Source organism: Saccostrea echinata, unplaced genomic scaffold, assembly GCF_033153115.1.
Source record: "Saccostrea echinata isolate AGI-Se365-2 ecotype Australia unplaced genomic scaffold, CSIRO_AGI_Sech_v1 ptg000061l, whole genome shotgun sequence".
In the NCBI taxonomy this organism is placed as follows: domain Eukaryota; kingdom Metazoa; phylum Mollusca; class Bivalvia; order Ostreida; family Ostreidae; genus Saccostrea; species Saccostrea echinata.
The window spans coordinates 911523-925251 of record NW_026889810.1 but is presented as its reverse complement, the minus strand read 5'-3'; the positions used below and the strand labels follow the sequence as shown (position 1 = coordinate 925251).

Sequence of the window (13729 nt, the reverse complement as noted above, 5' to 3'; positions counted from 1 at the left end):
CGGTGAACTAGTTTTTATAATTCAAGGTATGCTATTGTTACATTTAGTTTGAGAGTTGAAAATATATTGATCAATGATACAGAATATGCATTTAAGGTCTGTTATATTATCATGTTAGGTTAACAACAATGATGTGACAGATCACGCATGGATCTTTGATTTCTCCCTTACTTAGGGTATGTTTTATCCATGATAAAGATGATGCATATTGTTATATATTATATAATTTTGGCATAGTAACAAATTATAAAAATTTATACAAATGCCTGAGTATTATGAAATGTATTTATATTATTTCATTGCATACTTGTATTTCTGCATTTGTATTGCAAACTATGTAATTCATTGATCTTTTTATAAGAATACTATATTCAAAATGACAATAGCTTTTGATGTTAGATTTTATTACTTGTTATTATTATATTGTAGGCCTTCACCAGTATTATATATCATACCAATAATAAAATATGGTAACCACATATACCCGGCGTGTTTCAATAAAACATTTACTATTATTATCCATTGTATAGACGTCATTGAGTCTTAGGCTAATAGAAGCACTCCACTACGACGTCATCAAGTGACGTCTATAAATATAAAAATTGCCTTAATGAAAAAGTGAAAAGTTCAACACTACCCCGGGTATAATTCATTTCTTTTTGTGAAAATAATTATGTAAAAACTTCACTGGACCATGAAAAGTGCTGCTAGAATCCTACTCTCCAAACACAGAAAAAAATATTCCAAGTTTCGCATGAAACCTTACCAAAATTTTTACATTTTATACATACGATCAAGGAATTGTCATCAATGTATGTTAACCACACGATTCTAGCAGCACTTTCCAAATACTATAGAATACAAGCTTTCGATACAAACAAAAATTATGTTTCACAGTATGCGGCGTAGTGTTGAACTTTTGCATCTTTTCTGTTATAGAGCGACAGAGGAAAAACTGATCGGGATTTCAAAGCACTGCCTGTGTTCATTACAAGAAAACATGATAAGAATATATCAGCGTACCTGATTCATAATCTTTAATTCCTTATCAATCACACATAACAGCTTTGAAACTCCCATTTCATATATTTGTTTACATGAATTCTCGTCACGTTTAATTTTTACTCGGCAAATATTTGATCAATAGTAATGACGTCATGGGTTTGATATTTAACCCCCGTGATAAATACTTAGCTAATTATACCACCCAAAAATGACAAGATTTAGTTTACATTATGTGAATGATTCCATTCATTTCTGGGACCTAAAATTAAACTTTAAATATAGCTATTAAGAAATCATTATTTGTAAAGATCACGTCATATAGCTTACTATGACGTCATATTGTAAAGGCAAGTAGGATATCTCTGGGTGTAGCCTTAACATACCCGCGTTTATCATAATCTTGGCAAGCTCAAAACTCCTTAAGTCCACCGTCTCCCCGAATACCCTGTCCACTATCAAAATCCTGACGCCCTCCATCCTCTCACTGGACTCTGGCATCATCTCGCATGTCATAATGTCGTTCTTCCTCTGGCAGCAGCTAGCAAAACTCGCTAAAACAAGGAAAACTGTATGTCTCAACATGGCGCCTGCTTCTCGGTCAACGGTCAAATGATCGTGCGGGGCTGCAGCTGTGTCACAAGGGCGCTTCACTGTGTATACACAGGGTCCGGCCTGGTCGCCCATGCGTGACGCGCAGACTGGCCAGTGGCCACATCAAAGGAATAAATGTTTACTGTTATGTCATAAACAAAATCACTAAATTATAATGTAACGGGTAATTAAAAGAATAGAAAAGAAATTAATTTATGCACATATTTACAAGTGTGAGACTTTAGAACACATTAATTCAACATGTGTGAGGTTCGGTAGAGAACAACTTTAATGTTGGTAACATGCACCACTCTCCACTTGCTGTCGCTGTCGCATAAGATGTTCAAAGAGATTTATGTAGTTAAATCTCCCTCTCACTTTTTTGTCAACATCTTCCAGAATACCAATTAATATTGGTTTCGGGAAGAGTGTTTCATTCCTATCAGGTATGAAATAACGATAGTCTCCCGTCTCAATATTCTGCAAGATAAACCCAACAGATATATTAAATCTGAAGGACATTTTCTCCTCCTCTGTAATTTTCTCTAGTTTAGAGACAATGTCTGCGGCAGACAACGAATTATCCGCTGGGAAGTTGATGGTCTTTTTCACTACACCGTTTTCTCCTTCCCCGAGAATGAACTCTTTATTTGCCATGTATGTGGCCTTCAAATTCTCATCGCCTTCCCAAGGAGCAGGTTCCTCTGTGCCCTCCCACGGAAAACTTAAATCTACTCCATTGCCAGTTTGATGTGCAGATCTCAGATGTAGATAGAGACTCTTTCTATCGGGGAAGGATTGGTTGCATTTCCTGCAGCTAAGGCCACGCGCCTTCTCTGCTTTCTTTTCATTGTCGTGAATTTTTTTGTGTTCGTTCAACTCCCGCTTGTTATGTGAGGCGTGGTCGCATTTCTGGCATTTTATCCCCTTTCCTTTATTCTGAAAACAACAACAAACAGTATAAATTCACACAAAGATTGTCAGATGAAACACACGCACACAATTCACAGTACAATTTTTTTAACTTACCGTTTTTTTCTTTGGAGGCTGCTTCATCCCTTTACATGCATTTATTTTCATGTCTTTTAGCATTTGTTTTATATGCAAATGCTTTCTGAAATTTTGGGCATATAAATGCTTTTTTTTTCATGTTTTGCGGCTATATGCACATTCAGTTCATTCTTCCGTATAAAGGACTTCGTGCAATTGGGGCATTTGAATCTTGATGACTGGTCCACACTGGGTTGAATATCAATCTTATTTCTATAATTTAAACAACATACATGTATATATGACTGTTACACTTGAGAATGATAATTTAAAAAAAATCATCATTTAGACTCTCACCCCGGATCTTGTTCCGCGCATGACTGGGGAGATATTTCCGCCGCGCCTTCTTGTTCTCTGCACAGAAAAAAAATTATGCTAAATGCTGGTATTAGTAATATGCAAAGAATATTAATTTTTCTACATGTTCTGTGAAGAGACCATACCCTGCGGATTGTTCTGTTTCCGGATCAATCTCCATAACCGCCAGTTCCTCGTTACTATAACAGTGAAATTGTAGATAGTGAAAAGAGAAGTCTAAATGTAAAGAAAAAAATGTTTAAATTTTTAAATAAAGATCTTACCTTTTCATCTCTGATTCTTTCTTGCACTCGTCTAATTTCTGCTCAACGAGTGGGTGATTCTTCAGCCCATTTTTTCAGCCCATTGTGTTACGGCCTGGATACTTTATTTATCTTTAAGTCCTCCCTTAATAATTGTCTCTTCTGCGTGGTATAAGTAAGCTGTAGACAACATTTTCAGGATACAAAACGACTATTGCAGACAGAAAAGGTGTTATGTCCATAATCGCTCTCTTGTCGTCCTTTTTAAATGGTTGTCTCCCTTAATCGTCAGTTATTACGCAAATACGTCCCAACAAGTCATTAATCTAATTAGCTGAATACATGTTAACGAGGCGTTAATTTAATTTGATTTTTTAACAGCACCCTGTTGTCTGCTTTCACTTTATTATATTTTCTTAATGAGCCTGGCATTTAAGACTCAGATTTTCCGAACTTAATCCCATTAAAATCTCCGGTTCGGACAGGATCTTTTAAGTTTGGATTATTTTCAGGGTCTCATCTCCCACCTGTCAATTTAAATCACCTGTTCGGATAGGATCTTTAAAGTTTGGATCATTTCAGGATCTCAGGATCAGTCAGGATCCGCTCGAAATGCTACCCCTTATACTACTCACGGGTCGCCATTCCACGCCGATACCCGTGTCAAGAAAGCAGGCAGGTGTAATGAATGGGAAGAGTATACCCCCGGTGCTGATATCGTAGATAGTATTATCGTTTTACTAACAGCATGACAGTTTGCTTGATGTTTAGTGCTAAAATGTTGTATGCTGATTATCAAATTCATCGACTGCATGTTTGATTTCAATGGAATCAATACTGTTTTACATATGAAAAACGGAACCCAGCAATACCATCGACAATACTGACCAATCGTATTAAATGATTGTTCACTAGTATGCAGTAAACAACAATTACATGTGGACAGACAAAGCAAGTTTTAATTCCTAGAATGATGATATCTATAGCTATATATATTTAAGCAGTAGCAGAGTAGCCTTTAAGCTTTCTTATACGTATTTTAAACTAAGAAAACGTGTCTAATCACAACAAATATGACACATGCTTTATTGAGGACAGAAACGGGCTTCGACTGATCACGTTGCTGCTGACTACTCTTCTTTACATAAGGCGCCACAGTGTATCAAATATTAGGAATTTTGGGCCCGATTTAAATTCAACTGATTTCTAATGTAGATTTCGTATTAAAGTTCAAGAATTTGTATCTTCTAAGTCATTTAAATAAACTCCATCAAAACTTTTATAAATCATATCAATCATATTTGATAAAAGTAAAACGTATAAAACCTATTGATCTAAGATCTAGAAAACATATCAGGGATTCTGACCTACCTTTGGACACTATAAAACATACAAATTTCTCTGAAATACCGCCATGGAAATTAATTAAACCAAATGTAGACACATCTTTAACTGAATTTAAGAAAGAAACCAGTTCTCTTGTTTTTAAACAGAAATTAGCCGAAATAAAACAATCTAAAAATTCTACAGTCGAAATTTATACAGATGGTTCTAAAGACAAAAATAAAGTAGCAGCAGCTGCAGTGAATAAAATAATGTTTTTTTCTTTAAGGCTTCCAAATGAAGCTACAATATTTACAGCTGAAGCAAAAGCCATACAGCTTGCATTTGAATATATTAAATCTTCTAATGACAACTCTTTTACAATATTTTCGAACTCGCTTTCTTGCTTGCAATCTATTCAAAATATGAACATCGATCAACCACACATTTTAGATATATTAATTCAGTACGATCATTTCACCCAACGACTTTTGTTGGATTCCAAGTCATATTGGCATCATTGGAAACACTAAAGCTGACAGTGCTGCAAAATTGGCACTTCAGTACGACATTACCTTTTTTAAAATTCCTTATACTGACCTAAAATATATAGTGAAACTTTATGTAAATTCTCTTTGGCAAATATATTGGGAATTTTGTGATACAAGTAAGCTATATGCAATAGAATACAAAGTTAACAAATCATCTAACTTCGGCCTGAAACGTCAGGACGAAGTGATTATTTCAAGAATACGTATAGGTCATTCTAAAATAACACATGCATACTTATTAAATCGAGAACTTCAGCCAGACTGTACATGTATATCCTGTGACTGTCCGCTTACTATAAATCATATTCTTTTAGAATGCTCTGATTTTTCGCCTACTCAAGTAGACTTTTCAATAATGTACGAACGATGCGTGAACTGATTACAAATGTTGATGTTAATACAATTTTAGATTACTTACATGAAACTGATTTTTACTGTAAAATCTAAAGGTACACAATATAATTAATTTTGTTTATAAACACAGAGAGTTTTATTTTAAACTGTTAAAATATTTTTTGATTTTTAAGTCCGTCGGATTGGACGTTAAATGGTGCCCCGTGTCAAGGATTGCAACCCCCTTGGCACGCAAAAAATCGTTTCTCTGGTTTTTGGTAAAGAGTAGGCTCATTGGGGGCCGCCAGAGAAACCAAAAATCTTTCAAAACCGGTCATACAAAATTAATTTTCCGCTGAAATATTGCCGACTCGGCGTTAAACTCTAATCAATCAATCATATTATTCATTTATTATTATTATTATTTGAGTACTGGAAGTACTAATTTGTACAGTGGAAATTCTCGTGTTTCACAGTAACGAGAAATTACCTTAAACGGTTTAATAAGTCAAACTTCATTATAAAATGAAAATATTAATTGAAACCTTTTCTTAATCTCACTAAAAAATTTACAGAAATAAAGCATAATTACAGAATTGTACTTGTACAAAAATGTTTTAAATCCACAACATGAAATACGCATTTTAATTATGCACAATTATGTACAAATTTCCTTTTCAGAGCCCCATGTTTTGTTTTTATGCGGCTGTCACTTTGATTAATGAGCTTCTGTAATTAATTCAGTTTTATAACAATATTTGTGGTAATCAGAATGAACAGTCACGTTCTATAAAATCATGCTTTACAAATGCGAAAGAAATTATCTGTTCTTAAAATGTTAGGGGTGGGGGTGGAAGTTTCATGGCTTGCAAAAGACCAAAATAAAAGGGGGAGGGGTAATTGCAACTCGAAATGACATTTTGTTTTAGGAATAGTAAGAATGGTTTCTTTATGTAATTAATTCCCTATATCGAATCGAAACAGAAGTTATATATGGGAAAATATGTCCTCCGACGATTTGGAATTTGGGGGGTGCATGTTCAGAACCTAATATGTTAAGTAACAGTGATGTTATAAGAGAAATCGTTTACTTGAAAAGTCCCACCAGGTTCACACTTTTTGAATTTTATCTTGCAGATATCAAGAAAGCGTGATCAAAGTCATAAATCTGCTTCTTTTTAAGCCATTTTCCAGTAAAAGGCAATCTAAATACACTTCTGATTTTTTTCCCCCTTCATTTATTCACATAATATAATCTACTGTCTGCAATGTTACCTTGATAAATTGAGTATTGCGATTTAGACAAAGTCAATTATCTACAAAGTTCTATTTAACATAAGATTACTGTTTATGTGGAATTAATGACATTTTATAGAATTAGATAGTAATTTAGACTCGCTCGGTACCGTTTAAAACATCTAGATGAAATTAAATGTTTCCAAGATATAGAACATTTAAAATATGTAAATATAAGAAATTACTACTCACAAATTTTCAGTATATTTTCAAATAAAGTCGTCAGACACTTCTAGCAGAAAGCACCTCTTCTCGTTGAGTCAGGCAATTGAATTAAATTTCTGGTCTTTTTCTACTGAATCTTGAAAAATATTAACCATGTAACGGTCAGTTGCAAAACAAGCACTATATTTTTAGACTTAGGGCATCCCCAAACTATACGTATATTCTTAGTTCATCAATCAAGAATGTATAATTGATAAATAAGTATTAAACTGAAACACTTGGGTTTAAATGCTTGCATGCACCAATTCAAGACTTTCAATGGCATATTTATAAGCCTCATTTTCTTCACACTGATGTAGTCTTTCCAACACGAAAACAATGTAAAACATTGCATTGAAATTTAATAAATACATTTACAAGAATAGAATAGATAATACATATTAAATAGTTCGTAATCCAACTTTATTTTCTCATGTCAAAACTTGAAGCACAGTATCTTTTCATAATAAATGGCACATGTTCATCGTCTACCCCATCAATAATACTTAGGGCTTAGGGTGGGTTGACCGGTCGACACGGGATGTTTACTCCTCCTGGGCACCAGATCTCGCTTCTGGAATTTCCGGTGTTCCGTGTTTTAAGCCCTATTCACAAATTGAATTGTTTGTAGATTTGTTTCTTCTTGTATCAATCACTGTTTTTTATCTTCACACTTTTAAATCTCTCCCTAAAGTTTATATTTTTTTGAGACAAGTTTCACTTTTTTCCCTTTCTACCTCTGTTTGGACCCCCCCCCCTTTTGTTTTTTTTTGTTTGGTCTTGACGGTGATTGTACTGATTCCCATCTTAAATTTACTCTTATTTACTACTGTGTACATTAAGAAAACTTTAGCAAATATAAAACTGCATCACTATCAAATAAAAATTGAATAAAATGACTTTACCTGACTCAAAGTGAGTCAGAACTCTTTGTTGATTTTACACACTTCTTTATCTTTAAATACACCGTAGGTTTGTGCCTTACAATGTAGAATGTGTCGGCGCATGTCATGGTGCTCTCATCCATGTCGACTACTCGTGCATCAGTGCATCGTAAATCAAGAATGGCTGCATCATCGAAATAGTTAAAGCTTAATACCTTCCATTTATGAGGTAAACAGCCCGTGTATAAAAACCCTCCCCGCCACTTACATCCAGTCTCAGAACACACTTTAACTAAGGAATACTTTCCCCTGACAAACTTAATGTTCAATGAACACAGACACAGAAAGGTACAAACTATGAAAACGCCAACAGCAATTTGCAAATGGCGCAAACAATCTTAATAATCTTGCGACACCATCGATTTTTATAAAGCTAGTTCTAATTGTTACACTATTCTTTAAAGGGGTATATCTATTTGAGGAAATTCCGGGCACATAGTACCAGGACTTGATGATGTCTGCGACCTTTTTTTCTTCTTCTCTTTAGTACTATGTGTTTTAAATTCAATGTATTATACATTGTGTATTATATTTTGTAAAATCTTGAAGTCTCGCCTTCCTTTTTTAAATATAGTCAGTCCCCTTCGGAAGCCATGTCTCCCACATCTCCTCATCCCAGTTCCCTCTCTCAATGTCTACATCCTGGTAATTAGGGAGAGAATTTTTGCCCTTTTTTAAATATCGTCAGTTCTCTTCGGAAGCCATGGCTCCCGGATCTCCTCATCCCAGTTTTCTCTCTCGATGTTCACATCCTGGTAATCAGGGAAAGAAGTCTCACCTTTTTAAAGTATATTCCGTCCCCTTCTGAAGCCATGGGTCCCGGATTTCCTCATCCCATTTCTCTCCTCAATATTTACATCCTGGTAATTAAGGAGAAAAGTCTCGCCTTATTTTTAGTATAGTCAGTCCTCTTCGGAAGCCATGGCTCCAAGATCTCATCCTAGTTCTCCGTCAATGCTCTCATCAGAGTATCTGGGGAGAGAAGTATCACCTTTTCTAACGCCTTTTCCTGAAAACTTTGTTTTTTACTGAGACTTGATGATAAGACAATTTATATTACCAATTGCTTTTTATACTGAAGTATAAAACAAATATGGACAAAAAAGATTGATTGTTTGTAGATTAACGTCCATCTTGAGAATTTTTCACTCATATGGAGACGCCACCACTTACCGGTGGAGGGCTACAAATTTTGACCTATACTCGGCACTCATGGCCATTGAGCAGTGAAAGATCTTTTTCGTGCCAGCACCTACTGCGACACGGGACCTCTGTTGATCAGTGTTGATCAATGTGAAAATAAAAATTCAATTATTTGAAAATAGAAGTCATTAAAAGATTTCCCATTCACAGTTTAATTAAATCTACAATTGAAAAAGATACTCACGGACCCCATGACCCGCTTAAGGATGTCATTAATTTGTGCGAGGTGATCCTTTATTTCATTGATTTTGTCACAGTTGCATACACTGTAATATTTTAAATGGCACACCCTGTGAATTCATACAACCTTTTTCAATCTCTGGAAATGTATTTGTGATCGTCTGCTTATATGGAAATACTATGCGTGTTGACCTAAGGGTTTTCTTAAATAAGAAAGCCACTATAAAAGGATTGTACCTGACTGCGACACAATGGAAAAGACTATTACAGATCATTCCATTAATAAATGACGCAACAAAAAGTTTCAGTAATTCTGTATGAAGAAAAACAATAATATTGGAATCGATATGTTTTAATTCCTCAAAACGAAAATTGCAAAGCTTTTTTTCGTCTCTGAAGATGTATATGTGACCTGTAAAATAAAATGAATGAAGAATAAATGACAAGAAAATAAACCTGATTTATCAATTTTTTTTTTCTGAGAAAATAAAACGAATTAAAGTTTACTCCGGGAAATACAAATCGACTTTCGTGAAAAAGAGGGAAAATCTGTCGTATTACCGATTAAGGTTTTTCTTTTCATTCCAACTGAATTACTCCATTTTTTTTTTTTACATAAAACGTAATTGTTTTTCTTTGGAGAAAGAGAGAAGGAATGACGAATTTAAAAAATGTATAAATTTAAAGAAAGTAAACATTGGAGACTTACGAAGGAATCACGATCTCTTCTTTTTCTTCCTCACTGAAATGAAGAAAATAAATATTAGTTTAATGAAAAATATCATCACTTATGATAAATTTTTTTCACCTGTACATTTCCTTAAACAGTCGTAGAAAATAATGTATTCTTTTAAAATATATTATTGTATGAGATATACATATATTTCGTAAGGCTTAATGGTTTTGAAATAGAAAGAGAAAACTTACAGTGGAATACAGAGTATTTCCGATTCTGATCTACAAAAAAGTAAAATTATCATAAATATCCAATTATAGACGATGCGATTCAAGGAAACAGTATTTATAAACATAATTTCTAATTAAGTGAATTTCTTTTTTTTTTTTCAATTATATTGATGTTTGATTATTGTGAAAGTTACTTCTCACTTCGAATCTATAATAATAGGATTCCACTCGTGTCTGAAATTTTGTATTTACAAAACGTAATTAAAAACCAGAAGTCTCTGATGAGACTGTAGCTCTACTGGTTGTACTTATAAAGGAAGATAAAAGTAGCACTTGGACTTGAAACTTTGCAACAGCAATAAATAGAATAATGATCCTTGGTTTAGTCTCTTTTTGTGGCAAGATTTATTGCAATTAGAATAAAACTGTAGGAAGAGTAGCCTTTTAAAATAATTTTACCGAAATTTCGATTTAAGTAACCATGGCAACATCATTCAACAAGATCAAAAAGCAATAATGACAATTATCTACCTCAGAGTAGTCTACTTGTGTGTTAAGTTATAGTAAAATCACACCAAAACTGTAGGAGGAGTAGCGTTTTGAAAGTATTTCAGGGAAATTTCCATTTTTAGTAACCATAGCAACACCGTTCAATGAAATCAAAAAGGAATACACAGAATTATGTATCTTTGTGTAGTCTACTTGTGTGCCAAGTTATATTGAAAACAGACCAAAACTGTCGGAGGAGTAGCGTTTTAAATGTATTTCACAGAAATTTCTATTTTTAGTAACCATGGCAACATCGTTCATTGAAATCAAAAACCGATACACAGAATTATGTATCTTAGTATTATCTATTAGTGTGCCAAGTTATCCGATATCGAACCAAAACTGTAGGAGGAGTAGCGTTTTAAATGTATTTCACAGAAATTTCTATTTTTAGGAACCATGGCAACACCATTCATTGAATTCAAAAACCGATAAATAGAATTATGTATCTTAGTGTAGTCTACTTGTGTGCCAGGTTATATTGAAATCAGACCAAAACTGTAGGAGGAGTAGCGTTTTGAAAAATTGTTTACAAACGGACAGACAGACGACGGACACCTCACTATCGCATAAGCTCTTCTGGTCTCTGACCAGCTAAAATGAACTGACAAATAACAAGAAAACAATCAAAGGACATTGTTGAGTTTGTTTTTTTTTTCCTTGAATTTTTTTTGTTTTGTACTGAGACTTAATGATAGGACATTTTATACTACCATTTGCTTTTTATACGTTGAAGTAAAAAAAAATGGTCGAGAGAAGGTTATAATAATTCTAACCTTATCGGGGACATGTGTATCTGAAACAGTTACTCATTGGCGTTCTTAAAAAGGGTGAAAGTAATTTATTTTCTACAAAAGAATTGTGATTCTCCATTTAAGTTCCAATTATAGTATATAAATGTCAAAACACTCAAATTGAAACTTACTGGTTTGATTCTTTTATCGGGGTTCTTGGATGGCTGTAAAAAAAAATATAAGAAATTAAGATTAAGGGAACTATTTAAATCAGACTAAGCGTAAGACAACTAATTTAAAGCTGAACACGACTCGTAAATAGGCATACGCCATTTTTGATATTATTATCTACGATAGCAACACCAAGGTATACTCTTCGCATTCGTTACACCTGACTGCTTTATTGTCACGGGTATCGGCGTGGAATGGCGACCCGTGTTCGTGCTAGTTATCTTGCAATACTTTTGTTTACATTTTATTGCAGTTACATGTATCTGTGTTTGTTTGTATACTGCACTGACCTGTACACTATTGTAAGTTTCTTTGGTATCTTACTTTCCTGCATTAGACGAAGTATTAGTTATTTTTGTCTCTACCGAGTGCTGTATAGTATACGTCCGTCTACACCTGTGTCGACCGATTACACTGAACAGTGACTAAGTCAGGCCCTTTATATAGGGGACCTGAGATATAGCGAGAGTCCGATCGAAAATGGCGGACACATTCTTTTTACGAAGCTTGTTCAGCTTTAAGAGAGAATACTAACCACAGTCTCAGTCTTTTAGGGGCCCTGGGAGTTTTGAACCTTCAAAAAGAAATAAAACATTCACTTATATTGAATAAAATGATTTATCTGGGTAGTTTTAAAAATTAAGCATGAATTAACCACCTGATTCAATTTTTTTTGAAATGAATAAAAAATACTCTTTAACTGACCAGGTCTTCTCCTGCATGTCTTCGTTTCTAGGAGTGGTTCTAAATTAAACCGAAAAAAGTGTAAATGAACATTAATGGTGAAGGAAAGTCTTTTTTTTTGAATAACATGGATGATAGTCTTTCGATGGTAACATATGTGATAGTTTTTGAAAGAGTACCATCGGGTTCCACTTCTGACGTTTCGACAGTTGTGGCTTGAATGACGGAATTTCCAAACACTATGCATCCCCTTCTCAAGACATCGACTAGTATTCCAACATCTCTTCTCAAAAATTGAAGATTTCAGAACTTTTACTTGCATGCCATTCAGCTAATTTCTTTCCCGGCGACATAAAATCGTATCCGTAATATTCTAGAGCAGGAAAAGGGACCCACGTAAGTTTGATTTTCTCTAGTTTTGAAAAAAAAAATGTGGAAGAAATCATTTGCCGAGTTTCTCTATACCAAATGCATCTGGAATCTTTGACAATTTCATCATTAAAAAATTCAACGAATCAGGAAAAGTTAGATTCAGTTTGTTGGCGATGTGCACGTACATTAATTTGGAACATTTGTAAAATGATTTTATCTGGACGAATCGAATGACGGTCTATGATCAAGAACCTCCAAAATGGGATACAGGTCAAAGCTTTTGGCATTGTGGGCGATTAAGATTGTGATTTTAAAATGAGGTTGAGTCACGTAGGAACAAAACCTTCTGCCGTTTCTCCTCTAAATATGCGTCTCCGATGACCGCAACTATCAGGACAAGGTGGACTAACAAACTGATTTTTCGTCCTTTTAGAACAACTGGCGCAACGTATGCCGCAGTTTTTACATTTCGAATCTTCTAATTCCCCCTTTTCACAATCGTGGTATGACGTTTGTAGTACGGCAAAATTGAACTTTATGTTGTGCAAGTCCACAAGAGTCCCGACAATGTCGACATAGTCTACAGTTTGCACACTTAAGTCCTTTATGAGCACGTTCTCGACATCTGATGCAGGAAGAGTTGTATCCCTGCTCATACTGATAAATATCGTCTTGTCGCGTCTCAAAGTCATAAAAGATGAATTACTACTTTCGTTCTTCCGGATCCGAAATGTAAGATATTTGAATGTAACAGAGATGATCCCCTACGTGGTATTCAGAACTGGAACATTGCCACTCACAGCAGACATGAAGTTTGGTTTGCGTTAAGCAACTGAAAGTTTTACGCGACATTTCTTGCGCTGTTGCCACAGCTCGCAAGCGGGAGGATTCTTTTTCTTTCTGCACCATTTTACCCACCTCGTGTCTTTTGAAATACTCTAGAGTAGGGATGTGCGATTTTATCGCTATACCGGTATATCGCGATTTTTTATTGCGTGATACGTATCGTGATA

The 13729-nt window shown here is 34.6% G+C and overlaps 1 pseudogene; it reads right to left on the bottom strand.

Annotated features, from left to right (window-relative positions):
- Nucleotides 1-1596: 1596 nt before the first annotated feature.
- On the bottom strand, nt 1597-12382 carry LOC133175155 (zinc finger protein 93-like; annotated as a pseudogene).
- Between the last annotated feature and the right edge of the window lie 1347 nt (nt 12383-13729).